General features: G+C 41.1%; 1 protein-coding gene across 4 annotated transcripts in view; it reads right to left on the bottom strand.

Moving 5' to 3' along the window:
* EPHA4 (EPH receptor A4) overlaps nt 1–23,170 on the bottom strand; it is a 178,025-nt gene that overhangs the window by 130,893 nt on the left and 23,962 nt on the right. Inside the window, exon 1 of one of the 4 annotated variants that reach the window (XM_083868400.1) lies at nt 7,039–7,057. The exons of the other annotated variants lie outside the window; for them this stretch is intronic. The gene's annotated coding sequence lies outside the window, so the exon portion shown is untranslated. Of the gene's footprint in view, nt 1–7,038; nt 7,058–23,170 lie in introns of those variants that run through there. 4 annotated transcript variants of the gene reach the window in all.

Raw genomic sequence — 23,170 nt, 5'->3', positions numbered from 1 at the left:
ACCTTTAAATCTGTCAGACTACTACTATCCATTTTAGACTATTGTGTTCATTCATGTGTGCAGACACATACATTGTGTCATGGAGACTGCAGGATGTTCTTTCCCGTTTGGTGTTTTTAAATATAAAAGTTATTCAGACCAAAATGATCTATTTACTGTTCGTTGAAATATATAAAGCTTTATCCAGCATTGAAATTCATTTAGTGTATGCTTGAGGTGCAGTGTGAGAGCTGCTCAGCAGCACAATGGAGCACCAGAACTAGAGCTGGTTAGGAAATAGATTTTATGTGCTGCAAAACAGTCCAAGATTTCTTCTTCTTTGTTGTTGCTGCTGTTCTGAGTCAGGGCAAAAAGCTGTATTTCTAAATGTTCTCACTTGATCCAATTCTACAGGAGGGAAATTATGATTTCTTTGATATATCAATTCTCTTCACTTTTATGTAAAATTCACATTTGAAATAAGAAGCATTTTATAGATATATTTGCACTTCAGAAAGGACAAAACCTGGTACACTTGGATTCTCACCAAGTTCCCACTCCCCTTTTCTTTGTCCACTCCCCATTTTGTGAAGAAGGGCCATTTTGTCAGAGTACTCTTTTCTACATAGGATCTACTTTTTCAGAAGAGAGAAAAAGAAGACCAGAGTCAGGTAAACAGAAAAGTCTCTGGCCAGTTAAAGTTGCCGATCTATACAGGATTCAAGGATGGGGCCTTAGCATTCATTCTTCTCTAATTGCCAAGTACAGACAGTAACTTCTCACAACTTTAAAGAGGTATCTAAATGTTGTTAGGTGCTCCCAAGAGATCCCCTAACCCCTGCTTTCAGATCCACTCACTTCACTGTTATGAAGCCTCATCTTAAATTTTAGACCATCTCAAAATGCTCCAGGAAATTCAACACCATCCCCAAGAAGCAGCCCCACAGAGGGTTAAAAAGAAAGTGAACAGAAGTACTGTTGCATTAAAATAAATGGCTAGCAAGTGGTCTAAATAAAGCATTGCTATCTGATGCCTGAAAACAGATTTGACTGAAAAGGTATGCTTTCAGACTAAGAAAGCAGAAAAAACTAATTAGACAAGAAGCAACCGTGAACAAACATGTTAGCAGAATCAATAACTGGAACTGATCAGCTATTTCTTTAATTGTGCCAGCTGGGCTCTAGCGATGTGCTTAGAGGAGCATAATTACCCGTTTCGGTTGTACAGCAGAGTTCTTTTTCTTTCCCTATCCTTTTATTCACCCTCCTTTCTTTCTTTTCACGTTAGGAGCTGGTCATATGCCATTAGAGAAAGAAAAACAGCGTTGAGAAATTAGTGGAAAAATGGGCCATCCTCATACATAAGACAATATTATATGAATAATTAGAAGTAGCCCTAAACAGTTATGCCAAATGTAACCTAATAAGAAAGTGAGTCATCAAGGAAACGTAACTCATTTCTTAATGTGAAAGGACATTGTGCTGCGTGCAATGCAGCGCTGCAAAATAAAATAAAATGAAATAGGGACCCTTCTCTCTCCTGTTTGGACATGCGTACCAGGGATTGTTCTGATTTGTAAGGCTGTGACTGATCCAGGCACAGAGTTCTGCTGCTAAAGCACTGAAGTCCACACTGTACAGCTGCCTGCTACTATTAGAAACCAGGACAGATATAAAATAAAGCACAGAAAGGAGAGGGAAAGCATAGAGGAAAGAGAGAAGGGGCTCACTGATTAATTAACAAGCCAAAAAAACTCACCCACCCTTCCTTGACTGATGTTTACCCATCTTTAATTGACAGCAAAACAAAGGATTTAATAACTACCAGGCTCTTATGGGCAGCTCCATGGAAAATCCATAGCGGCACAGAGCAAGCTTGGGTTTTGATCTATAGCAATGGCTAAATGGGTCTCCATTAGAGTGATGGCTACCCCAAAAAGTGAAAATTAAAAAGTGAAATATACATTTAATCAGCAACAGGCTAATATATCAAAGGCGTCAGCCTATCCCAAGCAGGAGCCTGATCCAAAACACATTGACGTGAGTAGAAAAAAGATTCATGTCCCACAAAAGCTGGAGCTCAGAGACTTGTCCAAAGCTGATCTAAACCCTTTATACAGCTGAAAGCCTCAGAAAACCACGACTGGTCCTATTTTCTGGTTTCATGCAGGTCAGCTCCCTGTTCCAGGAGCAGTCCTAATTGGTGGCATGACCAGAGGAGCCCAGTGCTGTGCTGGGAGGACGGGGTGGCTTAGCTGTCCCCACCCCCTGGCAGGGCTCTGGGGCCCCTCTGTCCCTTCTGCCACAGCATGGCCTCTGAACACCAACCACATCTGCTTTCTGCAGCCCTCCTGAAGCTGCAAACCGCCCACCAAAGGTGAAAAGCCCCTGGAGTGAGGGAGGAAGCTGGAGGGAAGTAGAAGCAGGAAAGAGCTGAGATACTTTGAGATTGAGATGTAATAATAAGCGCCAGTAGCTGCCAGCAGCTCTCACCCACAACCTGAGGCTCAGGACTAAATTCCCAGGAAAACCATGGAGGGATGCTGCTCACAAGGGTCCCTACAGCTGTAGATCATCCCCAAAACTCAGCAGAATGTATTCAACAGCAGCAGCCCAGGCTGGCTTGCATATGCCAGGGAGGCTTGGGCAGGTTGCTATTTTATCTGAGACAATTATTTCTATGCTTATCATTTTCCTAGCTGAAGCCATTTAGCTTTATTGTGTGGCACATGTGTCTCTTGGTATGGAAAAGAAAGTTTTGTGAGGCAATTTTCAAAGGGGTCTGCATTCATGTGGGCATTTGCATCTGGCAGACGTCAGTTCTTTACAGAGAGGAGTAGCAGGATTCAGAGCTAATTAGGAAATTATAAACAAAAAGGTATTCTCTAATGATAAAAGATTCTTCAATCAGGATCAGTCAATCATGCTGACAAGGAAAATAATTTAAGATTACATGCAGAGAGAATAAAAATGCATTACATGGGGTTAAGTTGCAGCAATGTTCATGTTATCTTTTAACATTAGTTGCTGTATAGGCACTTAGCATTATATAATACACACAGAATATTGTAACAGAATATCTCAGTTTCATTTTTCAGCCTTTCAAAAAGTATCTAAGTTCCTGATCATTTAAATCTTTGCTGATTATTCATCACTTCCACATTTTCAGAAAGGAGACGCTAAATTAGCTACTTACTATGGATGATATTCACTGTGCTGCTGAGTGCAGTCACAGAACAAGGCTCACAGAAGCAGTGGATGATAAAGCTTTCTGTGCTCATCCTAGGTATGATGAGCTCCATTTCAGCACGAACAGCCTGGCACAAAGGGTGGTCACGGGGCCAGGCTGAGGAAGAATGGAAAGTGCTGGCTGTTAGCAGCTGTTATCAGCCCTGATACAGGTGATAAAGAGCACTGTTCCAAGGGCTCCATCTTCAAACAGCCTGAGCAGGACAAAACAAACTCCGAAGGGAGAAATTTGCCCCAAATTAAATTAAGGCATTGATTAGATTTCACTGGAACTCATTTCTTGCTCTGACAACAGACAAGGTTTGGGCTGTCCATCACTGGGCACAGTTAAGGTTCATTTCCAAATGAACAGATATTATAAGAGATGCAAAGACATCAGAGCTCTGCCTAGGCCCCAGCTCCAGGAAGAACCCATGCTTCTCCTGCTGCCTATGTCTGTGCCTTTGTGTCCCAGGTAAGGGAGGGCTTTGATGAGCTCAGAGCAGCCTGGAGGAGGAGGCTTGGGAGAGTGAGATTAAAGATTTCCATGTCCTTCCTGTCAGCAGACTCCTGTCTAGTGCAGGTGGCCTTCCCAGGCAGGGAGATGTTTGGAAGGCTCAGGCAGAAGAGTCCCTGGGAAGGGAGGGCAGGAGGGAAACTGTTCCCTGCATCCACAGCTCAGGAGAGCAGGCTGGCTGTGCTACCACAGCGCTGCTGAAATCAAACCTGAAGGCAGATTTTCCCTTTATCTTTGAATGAGTCAAAAATTCCTTTTTGCCTTCATATTACTGCTGTTGTCCTCAGAAGCTCCAGCTGGAATCAGGTCCCCCCATGCCAGGCATTGCTCAGTCTTAAGGTTCCAGGCCCCCTCTGCCAGGGTTTGCAGCCTAACAGGACAGACAGACCAAATTACCATCAGCCCTACTTTCCAAGGAGGAAGCTGTTACATAGAAGGATTTCAACGGGAGCTGGGAAATGTTTCTAAAGTATGGCTTTCAAGCTTTCTGGGTCTCAGAAGCAGAATAAAACTCTACCTTCTCCTATAAAAATACAGTCTGACTTTGGAGTGACTTCAGAGCCTGAGATACAAAGGGAGCATTTGGCCTCATCCAGAGCATGAAATCTGGCCCCAGTCACACAGTCTGCTCTAACAACCAACAGGCTTTTACATCTCCAAATGCCAAGGTGAGCATTTACTGTGAAAGGGAAAATGTTTTAAAAACCAAAACAGCTCTGAGAACTGTTAAGCAGAGCTGTCATCAGTAAATTATTCCTTTCTGCTGTTACATTTTTTTTTCCCTGCTGTAGTATGATCAGGGAGCTAAGTGCAGCAGTCAATACGTAGTAGGCAGGCTAATGATTGTCTAATAGCTAAATTAGAAGAGTGACTCTTAATCATGCCATAGATGCCAGTAGTCTAGCACTGAAATCCAGCCATGAAAACTCTTTGATTACACTTCACTTTTTTAAAGACCTAATTAACTTTTATAAGACTTCTTGATTTTTAAAATACCTTGAGCAAACAGTATAACATGAAAGCTCTACAGAAAGCAGCAATTGTTTCAGCTTGCATATCACTTGCATGGTCTACAAAGATGGTGGACCTTCACACAAAACTGTTAAAATTATGGAACCTGGAATCATATATAATGTTACAAATCTTTTGATATTTGTATTAATTTTCTATAAACCTAACCTCCCTAATAAATGCATTTTAAATGGTCTTGCAGAAATACAATCCATTAAGCACTATGAAATCTACTCCTGGACCATCTTATAATGAACCCTAAGTGAATTTGTTCAGTTGAAGCTCAGAAAAAAGGTAAAGGGAAAATGGAAAAAAATAGTATAATATAGCAAACATAAAACATGGACAAAAAGACAAATGACCCTGTGCAATCTCCCTTTTGTGCACTAATACATTTGATTAGTCCAGTACTGGTTCTATCATTCATATTAGAAAGAGCTTCCATTAAATTAGGGTGATTTCAAATCCTTTATTACGAATCTGTAATTCTTCTAATGAAATAGGAATACAGAGATCCTAATTTTAAAAATCAAAATCTCACAATCTACTTTGCTGAAATTACTGACAGTGGAACAGTGGAGCTGTCTGGCTTTAAATAAGATTATAGTCCTTGTTGACAAAAAGAAAAGAAAAAAACAAAAACCTAAACACCTCAAAACCCAAAACAAACAAACACTAAACTTTAAATATCCTACCAGGGAGTTACTTGCAGTCTGGATGATCTCGCAGACTTTCTGCCACAAAAAGCATCTCAGAAACTAGGAGGAATTTACCATAGTAAAATAGAAATAAGCTATAAAACCGACATCTAATGCTCACTGAAATCAGTGGGCAGTTTTTTGGATGAATAGAGAAAAAAATGTGTGCAATTAGTGCAGCTAGAGACCACTCTTGTTACTTAGAAAAATATTTCTGTTGGCTTCAAGCAAACCAACTGCGTGGCTACAGCAAGTGAGACTTGGCCCATCAGCACTGGTGAGAGGCAGAGAATGCCACAGCAACTCAGAACATTCCTTCAAGGGAAGGGGCAGAGAAGAGATTTAACATGCTTTTCCCCTACCTACACACTAAACTTCCTGGAGTTTTGACACCCTCTTCAATCATGTCCAGCGTGCTTTCCATCACAGGGAGACTGCAATGCACCCCTCTCATTTTAAAATAAATTTGGATCACTCTCCATCTGCCTAGATAATGAAAACAAGATCCTTAGGTACTACAGAATTTCAGAAATCAGATAATGAACTGAAATCATATGTTTCATGGATTAGTCTTTCTCTGAATCAATTTATGTTGGATATTTTGTTGGAAAACTGACCCAGATTCCATACATTTTTTTAATTACTGGAAAATCACTTCATCCAATTCTCCCATTATGGATGACATATTTAATCGTTGCTCAATATTATATCATAAATGAAAGAAGAAATTAATGGTGAGGTGTAGGAGTTTGCATTTCACATCCCTGCACTGGCTGCAGAATTTTATATGTGATTAGTCTGATGGGTCACTGAATTACCTTCAGATTACTAGGTCTCCAATTCAAAAGCATTTCTTCTATTATTATTACTTTAAAATCCAGTCTCCTGTTTTTTTAACAAAGGTGCAAGTCAAAATAGAGTTTTATAATATGTTATAATATGTTTTCCCTGGCCCCCTGCCTGCAGTTGTTTGGATAGCTGGCAGAGTGTGGTATCTGACAGCACAGAAACAGTGTGGATAGTTTGCCATTCCTATGGGGATCTATCTTTGGCAATAAATTTGGACTGAATGTCTGTTAGCAGAGTGTGTCAAAACTGTGCCAAAAGCACTTTTGGACATATAATAATAATAAATGAGTGTTGCACTGCATTAATAGGGGAATTCTAATACGAGCTGTCCATCATTTTGCAGTAAGTTCTTTACCATGTTAGTGAATTTATGTCTCATTATAAATTAACCGCTTCAAGTACTTCATCCCATAGGTTCAGTAAAGTAAACATACATAAGTCTAGGTAACTTCCATGCCAACAGAACAATGCCCACATCCCTGCACATTCCCTTAGCACACAACTCAAGCGAGCACAAATCTCAAGGTCACATCCATGGCTGGAGCAGGAGAGCACCTTAGAGCACAACCCGCAGAGCTGGGCAGGCTCCGAGCTGGGGTCCTGCAGAAGTCCTCAGCTCATGAGGTAAATGCTTCCTCCACATTCCACTATTCTGACTCTGGAACAGCCAATCTAAAAGGGCTTATCTTTATGGAGCTTTCCCCTCTGATGCAGACATGTAGACAATAAATCTCAGCTGGAAAAATATGACTTAACTACTATGAGAACCACTCCAATCCTTCACGGTATAGCAGCCAGTGTTTAGAAAATAGGTACTTGTTCAAAGCAAACAAACACATCAGAAATGCTAGGTGTTTATTGAAAAGCCTCACAAATACAAGAATAGGTAAACACCCAAAAGGATATTGGCATCTTCAAATTCTGAGAGTATTTGTGAGAACAGGTGATAAGAATCTGAAGATGCTGATGTTTGGTACATGTGATGATACCAACAAATGATCACTACACACAAGCAGCACCCAAACACTTATTACACTCAAGGAAAATTTACACCATAATCTGCAGGTGGAAGATTCAGAAAGAACTTCATTTGGAAAATGGAGGTTACCAAAATCCAAACTTGCAAAGAAAAACACACATTAGTTTCAGCTCCTTTTTAAAACATACTTATACAATTTACTCTTTTGGAAGGCAGGACAGTTATGCACAGGCTCAGAAACATTCCTGAATAAAGTAATACATGGCTGGAAGTCCATGATTCAGCTTTCACCCCATAGTTTTCTATTATATGGTCATGATATGACATGAGAAATGTTTTAAAATATTAGACCTAAAATGCTGGCCAAGAGAATCAAATACTCATCCAGCTTTAAGGAACATCATGAGTTCATCCTTTCAAAGCCAACAGAAGTCACAGGTGAGCCTACTTGCCAAAAAGCCTGTTTTTAAATCTGCTTAAATATGGATTGGAAAATGCTCATGTTTGAGCAGTGCCTTGCATGCACTGACTCCCTAGGGATGGCCTGAGGGGTGCATGCAGGGAGGCAAATTGGCTGAATCAGGAACACAGCACATCCTGCCTTTGCCAAGAGGTGACTTCCAGAGATATCACAGAGCCAGGAGCAGCATGGGAGGGTGGGTTCAGGATGGCATAATTGACAATGCACCTTGCACAGCAACTTGGCCTATGGACAGCCAGGTTAGCTGGGATTTCTGTGTACAGACAAGCACTTTTCCCAACCCATAACACTAGGGAGAGAATTCCTTTCCACTCTCAAAAAGCTCTGCACATGTCTCCTCAGGAAGACTCACTGCCAGGAGATCCATGTGGTGTATGAGACAGGCAGGAACTCTCCTCCACCCAGGTAAGAGCAGAAGCCTTTTGAGAGAGTGTGCAGAGTGCAGCTGTGAGTGGAGCAGCAGGCAGGCAGCGAGCCAGGGTGCAGCTGTGATTGATGTGCACTCTGTGTGCTTTGTGCCTCGCTCTGTGATATTTCTAAGGGAAATTCTTCGGAGCAGTGACTGGCACATCAGTGGTGCAGCTTCCCTCACCAGCAATGGGAGCTGCACAGCTCAGCTCTCTCAGCCCCACTGGAAGGCACGGAGCACAGGGACCCTCAGACCTCTGTCTAGATGTGGGCTGGGCTTGGCAGATGATATATTCAGGAATAACAGCTCAGCACCACATCGTTTTTGTTTGTGTAGGTGCTTTTCTTCCTTAATTTATTGTGCCAACGAGGTGGTGGGGAGGGTTGTACTGTGCCAAATGGCACCAATGTCAGCAAGAGAGGCAGGGCTGGGACCTCCCTCCACAGCTCAGGCAGCAAAGGGTCACTCAGTGAGTCCAAGGGGGCTGACACAGAGCACAAGGAAACTGCACCTGCCATTAACAGGCATCCAGTAGCAGGAACCCACCTGTTAAAACATCACTGCCACTGGGTGATGAAAATGGCCACAATTTTCACATAGCCTTGATTTTACTCCAGCACTAGGTACCTCTTAAGTCTGCTTTGGGGCAGCACAGTTGTGTGCTGCCTCCTACTACAGCAAAATGGGGAAAAAATTAGTTCAACTCTACAGTGGTAATTTTTAAGGTGTTTTTTTTTAAGGCTATAAAACACCCTTCCTCGTGTGGTGGGCATAAATGTACTTCAGCACTTAAGATGTTGGTTCAGCCAACTGAGACAGTAATTTTATTTCTATAAATGGTATTTTTCAACGGTCCCAGATGAATATTTGTATTCCTCATTATGGCTGAGGAAGGAAAAGTCAAAATGTTATACTGTGAGAGCACTCTCATTACCTTTTTTTTTTATAAATACTGTTATTTTAATTGAGACTCAACTTCCTGCAGAAAAAGCTGCACCTTTCTGAAATATACTTTTTTAGTGCTGAAGAACAAACAGCAGATAGCTGAGTAAAGTCACACTGTTTCCACGTTTTCCTCTGTACAAATGCACTAGCTTACCATGCCTTGAGAAAAGCTGTGAAGGATGAAGTGCTGTGGCTCAGATGTTCCCAAGGATTCTTCTGGACATGTGTTATAAATCTCTTGCTGATATTGAAGGACTGGTCCAGAGCACTCCACCTCAGTTCCAAGGTTATCAGTATTTTTCTATGGTCACCATGTGACATTTTTGTTGTATTCTGACACTGATTCAAAGGGTCCCTGGTCACACAAACATCCACACCAAGAGCTGCTTCTGGGGAAACTTGTACCTTGTGACAGGAACACAGGCATGCCGAAGTAAGATTCCTTCAGCAAATACTGCACAAGCTGTTTCAGGAAAGCACACTTTGGACAAAGCTCCTGACTCAGCCCCAGGGCTTTTGCTGGTCTGAGCTCTCCTGACCCCTCTGTCTGTACTGAGGGAGGTCAACAGCAGAAACCCAGCCCAGGCTCCACATTTTCTCTCTCCAAAACAGTTGGGGGGAAATTAGTCTTCAAAAATGAACATAAGCCAAATCAAACATTTTATGGAGGAAAAGAAGGTTGGAGGGTTTTCTGCAGTCCCGTCAGGGCTGATGCAGCACAAGCCCTCCTGCTGCTGCCAATGCTCCATCGCCCACGGAGATCAGAGCCAAACAACTGAGATCTAAACACCTAAATGGCAGGTGTCTGTAATAAATTCTGCATAAAGCATAGGCACTTTTTCCTTCAAGCCCCTGGTAGTTCATTTTTCTAGTTGTGTGCTGAATTCTGCTCTTGGTCTCTAACTCTCTTCATTACAGCTCCCAGTGTGCACACACACCACTGACAACTGGAAAGCCTAAACCCTGCTTCATAAATTTAAAGCCTGTAAAGGCCACCTAATAGCATTATAAATTTCTTAACATAATTTAATTTGTGTATATGCAACTCTTAAAAACTCTGATTTGCCTGACAAAGAGAGTTGATGTGTTTTTCTTCTGCTTTTGTTGTGTACACTAGCCCCTATTAGTACATCCTAATAACATATACAGAGCGATTAATTTGTGAAGTAAAAGCTTTTCTTCCTTTCTAAAAGCTGCTTAATGTAAACTGTAAACATCATGAACACTCTCATTCAGACTGATTCTGAGTCCTTAGCTGGGGTTGAGAGGCACAAGATGAAATGACGGTGAATGCTGACAGATGGCTTTAGGCTGGGACTGCTCAGATTTGCACTGGAACCACTCTGAGCACCTTACTGGAGTACAGCAAGCTGAAAACCACCAGCAATCCTTCCAGATAGGTTATAAGGCCTTGAAGGAGGAGAGTTTTTTTTAGAGCAGCACCTGGTGTTGACAAGAATATTAAAAATCACCTCTCTCCAAAGCCACTATCCTTTGCATCATTTATGCATTCAGAAAACCCTTAAACAATTCTTGCTATTGTTCATTAAGAGTCATAACATCTACTGTCACAATACCTCTAATCATGGTCAAACTCACCGTATTTTAAGGAATATTCAATGGAACAAATATTGTGAACATAAGTGGATTTTTTTACATGTAATCAGAGCTATGTTTTCCAGAGATACTTGACCCCTTCAGCTACAGATCAGCAAGGTACATAACAACACCTATAACTTCAAGCATATGTGTTTTACCCCTGATTACAGCTGGGCAAGTCATATATCTAAGTTAAGCACATACTTACAGGTTTTATGGATGCAGGAATTTGATACATGAGAGTTCGAAGTTGGAGTTTGTTTGCCTTTTTTAACATCTCCTGTTTGGACGGATTTCTCCAGCACTTCTATAATTTTGGACTGATTATTACCCAATTTATTTTTAATTTAAGTTCATACACACCATATTTCCTCTCAGACAGAACACTTACTTTCTCTCTAATAGATTTCTGTCTTGAAATACTGACCTATTTACCACTGGAAAAAAGTAAAATATGGGCTCTGGTATAAAGCCTACTGAAATTGGTCTGTAACAGGTGCAGGATCTGACACACAGAGAAGCCAGTAAAATGCAAATGGTATTTAGTTATTGAGGCAAATGGCAGCCTTTAAAGCACCACCTGTGTATATTTTGCAACATATCATGGAAGTGGTGAGAACCGTCCTCATTTATTCATGCGTTAACTTGTGACATTTGGCTCAGAACAAAAAGCTGTAGAAAAGGGTAAGTTATGAGATGCCAGGGAAAAATGGTAAGTCAAACTGTAAGATGGGGCACTTTATGTTTTACTGTTCACTTCAGTGTAATTCCCAGCCCTGTAGCAAGGAAAGAGTCAGCTGGGAGGGCAGGATGGGTCATTTTCCTTACACACTGAGAAAGAGAGCCCAGAGTTATGTTCATCCCAGTACCTTGCCAGCTCCACTTTCCCCTGCACTCCACCAGAAAAACACAAAACTGCCTTTTTCCCTGCTTATTTCTGCAATGCAAGCTTTTCCATCTCCCATCTACCCCAAGAAACTTGGCAAGAGAGAAATCCACTCCCTCCAAGAGGTCAGCAAAGGCAAATTGCACCCAAAATATTCGGAAGTTGTGAGAGCCAGCAGATTCCTCTGAGCTGGCAAATCCCCTGCCAGGGTTAACACACAAGGGGAGGGTTAATCTCAGACCCACTGGTGGAGTGTCCCAACCTCATGCTTCCATTAGTGCCACAAAACTGCTGGAGAGGCAAACAAATCATGTCCCATGTCAGCATTTTACATAAAGTTGAGTTTTATTTATTTATTATGTATTTAGACTGTTTTAATAGCTACAGAGCTCTATTAACATAAGAAATTGCAATGCTGCTCCTCTATTTACTTCAATATATTTACCAGTAAAATCTGACAGCTGACAGCTTGCGAATGTGATGGTAATGTAATCATTACATTTACACTGGATAGAACACAACTTTCTGAAATCGTGTGACAATATTTTCAGACTTAAATGATGGTTTAGGGATAAAGACATAAGTATTTGTTTATAAGTAATCTATCTTGAATATGTTCATTAGTAATAATCCTGAAGGCATCCAATAAAAGTTACTTGAGATTAATTAGAACAGAAACATCTAATTTGTCTGCCTGAGTGGTTATCACATAAGCCCTGACTTGACATAGCACCTAAATAAAACAAATATAAACCTGCCACAAGGATGTGAACATGCTGTCCCAAAAGGCACAACCACTTAACTTGTGTAATTGTCAGTGCAGTCAAGAAAAGCTGTTCTAAGATTTGGTTTTCAACACCGGATTAAACAGCATGTCCAAACACAGCAAATTAAATTAGGCTGCGTCTAAATTAGACTTCTTCCAATGGCAAGATTACTTTACATCAACAGAAACATTGATCTGCCTTAGCAGCATCTACTAAAGATGACGGCAGAGCCAAGAGGAGAATTTAGAAAGCCACTCTTAGACCTGATCCAATTTCCCCCATCCTTAAAATAAGACCACACGCAACCCACGCTCATCGAGTTCAAAGGACACTGACAAACCCCATTGTTCCTGTAATACTCCAATGTTTTCATGAAACAGTTGCCTATTACGGCCTATTTTGTTCAGTTCATCTCGTCTTGACATAAGCCAAATCTCTCTATTACTGCATTTATTTACTGAACACTTGAGCAGGACTTTATCGCTTAAAAACATCTCCAGCATCGCAGGGCAATAAACCCTAATGTGAAGAGATCAGTGTCAGTTTATACACTTCTCATTAAAGCAGTCTAACAAAAAGAAAAGCCTTTCAAGGTCTCTGCTGCTGAGCTTATTTTAGGATATGAAAAGATGACCCAGAAGGCTTAAGTTTGAAGATTTCCCTGCTCCATCTTTGTACAGCATTTACAAGTGGTAGGAGCAGGAGAGGGAGGGGAGCAAGCTCTTTCCCCTCCAAGTCTCTTCTAAGGATGTGCTTCTGAAAAATCCATCTGCAGCTACCATTGAATTCCACAGGAATCTGAGGCTGGCAGCCAAGCAGAGGCTCTGGGGTGGATCTTGTAAGGAAACCAAGGTCTGACTGGGGGTAGGTGGGACTTTTATGATTTTTTTTTTTTTTTTCACTTTGAGAACATCAGGATTTATTTCTCTAAACTTGCAGCATATGCTAAAATCCAGACTGCCAATTATTGATCAGTTCTGTTCAATGGCTCTGCAATCAATAATATTGCAGAGGAAACCAAACTGCTAAAATGAGGGCAGAGTAAAGGATGGGAGAGGCTTGGGGAATGCAAGTCACCCTGTCTGGGGGTTTCCCTGTTTTCAGTTGCTGCCAAAATGGTGAGGTGCACACAGCAGGCAGATAGCTGTGACCTGCCCTGCAGGATGTGGTTAACAGATCTGCGGCAAATATCCCTGAGCTCCTGAGTGAAATACTTTTTCATTTCTTTTCATTTTTCTAGACAATAATTAAGGAAAAGGGGGCTTGCATGTTTTTACTGAAGCATGGAGTCTATATTCTCTGTTTGGGGGGCGGGGAAACCAGTATTCCTTCCTTTTCAGAAATAATGTCATGAAATAGAACCACGATAACCATTTTTTCAATCTCCACCTTATCAAAATAGATTGAATCTTTTGTCACAATTCCACACTGTACAGCTGCAGAAAAAAATGACAGAAATGGTACCAGCCACAGTAACAGACGGGGACTGAAATATATTTCTGAAATCTGCTGTATTCTGGAGGAAATAACAATATGCTAAGTAGCAACCTATGAATGTCATGAAACTATTCTTTTAATTTTAAAAAGGAGGAGAAGGAGGTAAGAATAAAATCCAGGACAATCAGTCACAGCTGTTAATGAAAAAGGTAGCTGAGTCCAAACTGGATGACTGAAAAATTCCTTACTCTCTATACTAATATTTATTAAGGATTGCTACCTTCTTGGTGGAAAATTCTCCTGAACCTGCTTGTGTTTTGGATAATTAACCATCATAAAAATTCACTGAGACATTAGCTGCTGCAGATGGACAGACTGAACCCTGATCTGCCTTTTCCCTCTGCCTGCACTCTCCCCCTTGACAGCACAGGGTATTTATGGGTGTTTTCTCAAGGAAAGCTGTACTGTCCTTAACTCAGTAAGCAAGGTTCAATCAATGACAGTACATTTTTGCCTGGGTTAATTGATGCTGTACACAAAACAAGTCTTGTTCTGATTTTCTGGAAAGGTGCTGGAGGTGAACTGTGTTGTATGAACTTAATTCTTATCTGGCAGGATACAAAAGCAATATAACAGATAAATGTGTCACAGGAATAATGGGGTATTGTTGATGAAAGCTTCATCTGTCTTGTGTCCATCTTTCACAAAGAGTACAGGTAACAAAGTCACTGCTCACAGCTAATTAAACAGCCAGCTCTGCTATGTATTATTTAGATGGGGCTAATCCCTAAACAACCTCACGATGTTGTTCTTTGCACCATCCAGTCCCTGGGAAAGGCAGGTCCCTCCCCAACAGCCACAGGTGAACATAACAAGCAGATGAGAAAGGAACAAATATATTATGTACCAAATATTACAGAATAACCATCAGGGATCAGCAGGTTGGTGTAAGCAGAAAAAAAAACCCAAACCAAACAAACAACAACAAAAAGTTTGCAGTAAATTATTTGCCTCACTCCCACTGGCAAAAAATCTCCTTTTCATTAAATATGGAGGGAGCTTCATTACACATCTAGACAATTGCCTGGAAAAATCTGGGACAGACAGAAAAGTTAAGAACCACTGAAAAGTTAATTTGAACATTCAGAGATGGCTCAGAAATATTTTCTTCAGAAACAGAGATCTTTCCTAGTAGGAAAAAAAAAAAATCCTTCTTCATCCAAAAATAGGTTAAAAATCATCCAGGAGAAGTGCAGATGAACAAAAGGTCAATCTTCCCTCAGTTCTGTCACCCCTGTTTTGTATCACAAAGAGGTGGCACAAGGTGTGAGAAGAGAAAAGGCATCAGAAAGCTTTAAGGGAAAAGGGGGCGTGCTGAGGGGGCTTTTGCCAAAGAACAGCCCAGGAAGGAGGGGTCCCCACACAACCAGAGCTGGGCACGGCTGCACCAGGGATGCTGCAGAGCACCACACTGCCCCTGTTCTCTCCTCTGCATGTTGCCAGTGTCCAAATCAATCATGGGGAAACAACACTGCGTCATTCTGAGCCTTATGTACAGGAAAGTTTAAACTGTTTTTTATCATGCCTGTAAAAAAGATTTCATTATATTATTAACAAGACAACAGATTTACTTCTTAACTCAGGAAGGTGACAATGAAGGGAAAAGGAGGATAATGTTACTAATAATTAATTCTGCATGTTTGGGAGTTGATTATGAAAAATTCAGGAGGAGAGGAAGAAGACAAAAATCTAATTACAAAACCATCATCAGAAAGTGAAAACAGTACTGACTTGTAAATAAACCAAGGAAAACAAATCAAACATTCTTCTGTGCTATAGAAGGGATATTTTAAATGAACAAAAATATGTATGGTCTCAAGAAATGGCTGAAATCACATTAATTCTCAGCAGATTTTTTCTAAGAGAAAATGCAATACTCCCTGACTAAGAGGACAGTATTTGAAAGGATAATTAAAGCAGCTCATGATGAGAAGTCTTGTATAAATACAAAGATATGGGACTGATAAATAATGTGCTCATTGAAATGTTGTTTTTTTATTTTCTGAGGAACCTATAAAAGCTCCACTCATTTATCATCTTATTTTGTTTCAAGGATTTACATTTGTAATAATAATTTTATTAAGAACATTCCAAAAAAACTTCTCCACACAGGGACAATGCATCATATTGCATTTCACAGGCTACAGGAAAGTTATTTTGAGGTACAAAAATATATCCTGTGAAACATCTTCCTATCAAGTTATTAGTGTAAATACATTGGAAAGGGGAAGAAAATGTAAGCTGAAACATGGATCAGAAAAGAACTGAAGCACTGCCTTAACTGTGTTTCTGAGCTGGGACCTTAAGTTTAGCTTTTTGTTGAAGGAATCGCATGTTGTTGTTGGACCTGAGTAAAGAATGCCAAGATTCATTCGGTTTTAAGATCACTTTTGGATCTGCAGACCTAGAGACAGTGTCTTATAATTGAGGTAATAAAACTCTCAATGGTTTAACTTGGGTCCTATAAGTGTGCAATGTCTCCTCCTCCAAAGAAACAGAGGAGGTCCTTGAGGCCATGGTTACCACTAGTCAGGACAGGATTTAGCACAACAGGGCTGGGTCCTGATACAGAAGCTATGCAAAGGGTGCTAAAGTGAGTCCACTGGTAAGAAAACAAGAGAGAACAGCTTGTTCTCCATTCTGACAGTTGCAGAAAACAGCGCAGGAGTCAGAGCTCCCCACATGTAAAGGCAAGTTTGGCAAAAGTCCATTAAGGAAGACGATGGAGGAAATTACAAAAGAAGAAATGGAGTGCATAAAAGATGAAGAAATTGGCCCAGAGCTCTTTGACAGAAGAGATACCATTTACTCCAGCCCTGCTGGAAGGAATATTCTCCCATTGGTTTAAAATTAGGCTTCAAGGGTTTGATATTTATAACATATAACTCCATTAAGATTGCTTAACTCTCACTCCCAGAGATCCATCCTCCTATAATCTCTGCATATTCACATGGGCTTTTTGTCATCTTTCCCAAAAGGGCTGAGTACCAAACGCACAGGCAGAGCCCTGCTCCAGCAGAGATCCCCCCTGGATTAGAGCTGGGCTCCTTGAGGGCAGAGCTTTAGCTGCTCCCCCAGCCTGTGGGGCTGGGCACTGACCAGACACTGGCACACACTGAGTAATTCCCTGGAGGAATTTTACTTGACGTTATCCTGGGTTTCCATGTCAGCACTGACTATTCCTCTGGCCACCCAAGTATCTAATGGTGCTTCATCAAGCTGTGGCTACAGTCTGAAAGAAACACACGTTTCCTAAACACAACTGTGCTTTAATTCCTTTTAACTCTACAGACAGCACGCAGCTGTTTGCAGCTAATGGATGTTACTTCAGTTGTAAGATTGCTCGCAAATATAACGGATCATATAATGGCAAACGAACAAATACATTTTTATCAACCTCTGAAATGAGCCATTTATCTTCTGGACTACGTACTGAATCATGACACCAAATGATAAGTTTTATCTCTTTTACTGTCAAACTCAATCTCAGTCAAGCCCCAAATTGCTGGGAACACGAGTGAAGAGTGAGCTTTACTCCCGGCTGGGAATGGAAGGAAAGCTGGCTAGCTGGCCTTCCCCTAAGTGCCTTTAATCTTTGTGGGGCTTGGTTTAAATGAAAGTTATGGCAGTGTCATCCCCCAACACCCAGGCACGATACCCCAGCACAGCTCCACTGGCTGGGAGGGTTATCAGCAAGCAGAGTGCCTGTCTGCCCTCTCTGCCTTCACCTCCTTACTTTTCCTAGGAAAAACATTAAGCATTCTCTAGTCACCCAATCCCACTCTGATACTCAGTTAGGGACATAAATTTCCTTTTATTACCTCTTTTAAAACAATCCAACTTTCCATCATACTGTACAATTAAAACTTAATTTTGTGTTAATCCTTGATAAATGATACCTAATATAAAGGTTGACCCCTTGGAACAGGCTAACCTTTAAGGCTTTGATGAAAACCAAGCACTTACAACCTATAAAGCAACAGCTGTAATATCTTCATTTAACTCTTGGATGGCCAGCTCATTTAATAGCCATTGTATTATAAAACTCAATAATTTCCTTCTGAATTACTTCAGAAAGAATATCAAAATTTGATAGTGACAAAGACATGCTAAAATTTCTGTTCACAACAAAAGAGGAGCAAGATGGCAAACATCCTTGGGGTCAGGGTGCAACTTCTGGTGTTACTCATACTAGGAAATTCTTCAAGCATGGAAATGTACACTCTTGTGATTATCAGCTTAAGATCTATCTTAAAATAAAGATATTTTAGAGCATCTAAGACCACGGACATGGAAGCAAGAGCCCGTGGCAGAAAAGGAGGCAAAAGAAGATTTATGGCAGGCTAATTTCATTTGAAATAACCTGGTTTCAGCCAGCCGAAGAAAACAGAACCCAAAGGAAATTTAGAGGAAATAACCCTTAGGTCAATTTGATATCTGTTACACTATGTGTGAAGAAACATCCTTCACAGAACCAGGACCCTCCATTCATAGGAGAACTGATAATCAAAAGTAACGTGGAGGAGAAATTGTTGTCATCATCAACAGCCACAGACAGCCACTGCTGTCACCTAAACCTGCAGGCAGGGCACCCCCAGCCCAGCCCCTGCACAAGATTGTGGCAATGTGGGAAGTGCCCTGAGGCCATGAAGCTCGGGGAGGTGACTGTGCAGACCCAGCTCTTCCCAGCAGCATCCCAGCTACCCTCCTCACCTGGGGCTGGCTGTGCCTTTCCCAGTGTCCCACTCCACAGCAGCCCTCACCCCCCTGACAGGGCTGCTGCAAGGCCAGCCCAGGCTGCTCACGAGGGGACCCACAGGTTTGGTACTCACAATGACACTGGGGCATGGCACAGGGGCTTGCTTTCAGGGATAGGATTGCATCTTTGATAAGCACTGGGCTCTACATACAGGCTGGGTTCTGGACAGATGAAGGCTCCATAAAGATTCTGTTCAGCACAAAAAGCATGGAAGAATCCAAGCATGAATGTTTGATTTTGATAAGTCACAATTTTAAATTGACAATATTGCTGCTTGCTTTCCTTCTAGGATTATAGAAGTGCTTGGACATGATCTCTAGATCCAGTCTAAAATATTTCCTGATGACATTTCCTCTGTATTCCTTTATTTGTAAGACAACAAGTAAATAACTTATTTGATCCTTCTGACAACAAGACCAGAAAAGATACATTCTTCAACTAATTTGTTTGGGTTTATCTGCCTATAGTTTCTACAGAAACCAAAGTCACCTGTGATCTATCTCTGTTATAACCTCTTGTGGCAGTTTGTTTTGCATTTTCTTACAATAACCTTCCTTACAAAATAGATCTGTCATGAACAATATACATGCCACCACATTGTGTATCTCTACTTTGTAACATGTGATTTAGTATCAAGAATGTTGGCTTTTAAAAAAAATCTGTATCATTTTAAAACAACAAACCCTAGAAAATATTTCTCACCATGATTTTGAGAGCTGCATAAGTCACGGCAAAACTTGTGATTAGCTAAATGGACAAGAAATGGGGATGCACATCAATGGGGAAATGGCAGAATACACATCCAAAAAAAATTATCTAAACAAGTCTGTGAAACACCAAGAAATACATAATGTTAAGCAAAAGAAAGAAAGAACATTACACAGATTTCTATTGAGAAATGCCCAACAGTTGTGCACATGGGCTGAGATTATATAAAGTAGCTCCAATTATTGATCTTAGTTACACTGTATGTAATGTTCAATTTTACCTGCTTTGGAAGTACTGCTTCATAAAGAGGAAGTAGTGCAAGTTGTCCAAGTCTTTCAGGGGGAAAGAAGGGGAGCATGAACAACTGAATTAAGGTGCCATGTTCTGCATGCTAAAAAATAACTGTAGGTCAAACCCTCCACTCATGCAGCAGAACATTCTTTCTAAAGATCCAGTTTTAATTGCAAGACACAACACCTCTACACTGATCATGAGCCAGTTCCTGAATAAAGGACTTTGAGGTCAAGTACCAAAATTCTGTTTCAGGTGATGCCAAAAATTTTGTCCTGAAAGCCTGTGGTCAAATAAATATAATGTAATCTTGATGGTAGTTACACTGAGGACAGGTGTGGATAGGAAGTTTCTCTACCACAGCCTTGCCCCAGCTGTGGATCTTCTTTAGAGTGAGTCAATTCCAAGCCATATCTGCCTTCTGCAGGGAAATCCCTAACCCTTATGTAAATGTCCTTCTTCCAGGGCCAGGGTAATACTTCTGAATGTATCCCAAACATAGATGATTGAGTAGGAAATGGGAGTGCTCACCCTTCCCTCTAAAAATGAATTTAAGAGAAAAGTAATGGAGTTCACTGCACCAGAGTGACTGGGAAAATCAGAGAGCAGGGATCCCACTCTACATAATCCACACTAGATCACAGCTGCAGTTCCTAGTCTAGCCTGATTCCCTGATCTCAATTTCTTGCCTTCATGATACCATACCTTTCTCCACAACTGTCTACAGAATATTCTCCCAGAAGATGTGTGGCTGAATTTATTCTGGCAGAAGAAGGAATTGATCATGGTTAAACCACTGAAGAGTGAGCAGCATCACTCTTCCTTTTCTTCTGATTGATTTTATAGAAGCAGGGAGAGAGAAGTGGGGAGAGACTCCTGCTTGGCTATCTGAGAAATCCCTACCTTCAGGAAACATTTGCAAGCTCTGGATAATACGTTGCAGAGCGTCTCTAGAGCTGAAGAAAATGACTGAAAATTACTGTCTCTCTCCCATCTCCTGCTGACTTGTTTAAACAACAATGCTCAACACCTTGCATTGTTTGACACACTCTGAAACTGCCCTGTGCTTTCCCCATGCACTGTCAGGAAGCCTGAGCAGTGCAGCCACTCTGAAGCATTTTCTTAGATCTATTCCTGAGCTGAGCAATGCTGCAGCAGTGTTTGTGATGATCAACCTGACCACTGCAAACATAAACACGTGGTACTGCAGGTCCTAGTTAGCACAGGTGTGATAGAAAGGGCTCAGAGTAGCAAGGCAGGAGATGAACATTCAGCTTAAAATGGAAAGATTTTCTTCTACTGTGTCTCTGGCATTTACTTTATAGCATCAACATCCCTACTCCAAATGAAGCACAAGTTTCTCCTGTCTGGCACAGCTGGGTTGTGTTTCTTTGATAAGCTCCCACCAGCCCTAGACCTCTAACCCTTTCTGCCTATTTCCCTTCTCCTGAAATAAGCAGAGTAAGATGGATTCTAGCAGCCTCCTTGCTCCACCCCAGAGCTCACCTCCTGCCTTCTCTCACTGCACAGGCAGTATCTCCCATCCAAGCATTTCCTCACATGGCTGGAACTTGATCTCACCATCCACTAACCACACCTGCTCTTTCAGGCCAGGCATAGAAAAATGACCAACGTCCCTCCCACAGTCAGGACTGTGTTCAGTCTTGGAACTGCACATGGAAATTATTCAAACCAATATATTGGCATATATTTTGGCACAGCAGTTAAAAAAAAAAAAAAGAGAAACCATGTAGAGCCTAAGGTCATTGCTGTTGTAAAGTCAGCTCCAGAGATACTCATCACAAGTCACAGAATAAACAGCAATGGAACTTGTCCTGCCTAAAGAAAAATGGAGGAACAGTGATTAATATGTTGTAATGGAACTTTTCATCCTTATCACTTCCAGACTGTGGAATGTTATTTCTGGCACGGAGATTCTTAGTCAAGTATGAAGAGTCATCGATTGGATAAAGTGCTTGATTTAGCCCATTTTTATTCTATTATAGAGTGACAGAGAGAGGTTTTAGACAGGAATAAAATCAATAGAGGAGAAAAAGTAGAACTTAGCAAGATAACTATAGCTTGAAATGAAAATTATATATTTGTAATATTGAATAAGGATTAATTTTTAAAAAGGGCTAGAAATGTATTGTCAGAAATCAAATAAGTGTGAACAATAATATTTTATTTTTTAAAAATGTTCTTTATCTTTATACTTCCCCCCTAAAAACTAAACTTTGCATTCTTTGACTCGAGGTATCATACAAGAGCTCCTCCATAGAAACAACAAAGCAGGAGGCAGCATCTCTGCTGCTCACCCTGCTCCCCTTCTCATTAGGAGATTTGGGTTCTGTGAGATCCAGGAGCCTGCACTGCTCTCCTTGCTTCCCAAACTATGGGACATGGTGCTCCACAAATGGAACACAGGGAGGAGATTGTCTTGACCACAGAACTGGTACAGAAGAGAAGTGAGGGATTAGATTCCCTTTATGGGTGCAGAATCACAGTAACTCCTGACAGGCTGACACCAGACTTTTGGTCATATATCTGAGGTTGAGAATTTTCTCCAAAGGTTATTAATTGTTATTTATTAACAACGGTCCAGGTTGAAATTATAAACTCCACATACCTGCATTCATCAGGCACTTTCAGTGCCTTTAAATGTTGGAAATGCACTTTTCAAGGAAATTAAATTAGGGCAGTGGCAGAGGAAATGCAAAATTAGCAGTTACAGCACTCCAAGACACTCTTCACTATCATTTATTAAACAAAAACTCTCTATGAAACATGTTCTTTCCTAAGTGCCACTAATCTACCAAGTTGACCAGCTGAACTCCTGTGCATAGCACATTACAGGGGTTTCTTGAGGCAGGATTACATGATGGAAATTATTTGGACCTTTCAGATCACTCAAGGAAGAACATTTCTTTCTGGCATGAACAGATTGGCAAGAATCAAACTAACGGGATATTCCTTACACTGAAATATGTGGGGGGAGGATATGATCTCACCTGGAGCATCAGAAAGCAATCTGGCTTCAGAGAAGAACAAGAACAGCAAAAGTAACATATTTCAATTACTGAAAACATCACAGCCTGTCTAAGTTGTCATGGTCCCTGTGGCAGGCAGAGTTCACTGCCTTTGGAAAAACCCTACTTTGCCTATGCAACTTCTCCCAGCTGAATCTGGGTAGCAAAACTGCACTGTGAGCTCTGCAGGTTTTTCTCCCAGTGCTCCCTAATGGGGGCTTTCTCTTCCCTGTCTTCCCCACCTTTGCACAGCCAATGGAGCCTGTAATGCTTTGGCACAGGACCAGCAAGGCAAACACTCTGCCAAACGTCAAGATCCTCAGCAAGAATAAACACAGGCTTATTCTTCCTTCAGTTCTGTGATCAAAACTTCCACAGGGAGACTGATAAGACAAGCGGACTGTTATTGTTAAATACTGCAAGTACACATGGGGTAGATTAATCTCCACTTTACTCCAGAGTAACTGATAGCTTGAGTCAAGTTGGAGAGATAGGGAAATGAGTTTCTTTCTTTGCTTAATATTACATTAAGTTTCTT

This window comes from Zosterops lateralis, assembly GCF_965231275.1.
Source record: "Zosterops lateralis genome assembly, chromosome: 10".
In the NCBI taxonomy this organism is placed as follows: domain Eukaryota; kingdom Metazoa; phylum Chordata; class Aves; order Passeriformes; family Zosteropidae; genus Zosterops; species Zosterops lateralis.
Note: the sequence above shows the minus strand (reverse complement) of the source record. Positions and strands in the feature narration are given on the sequence as shown.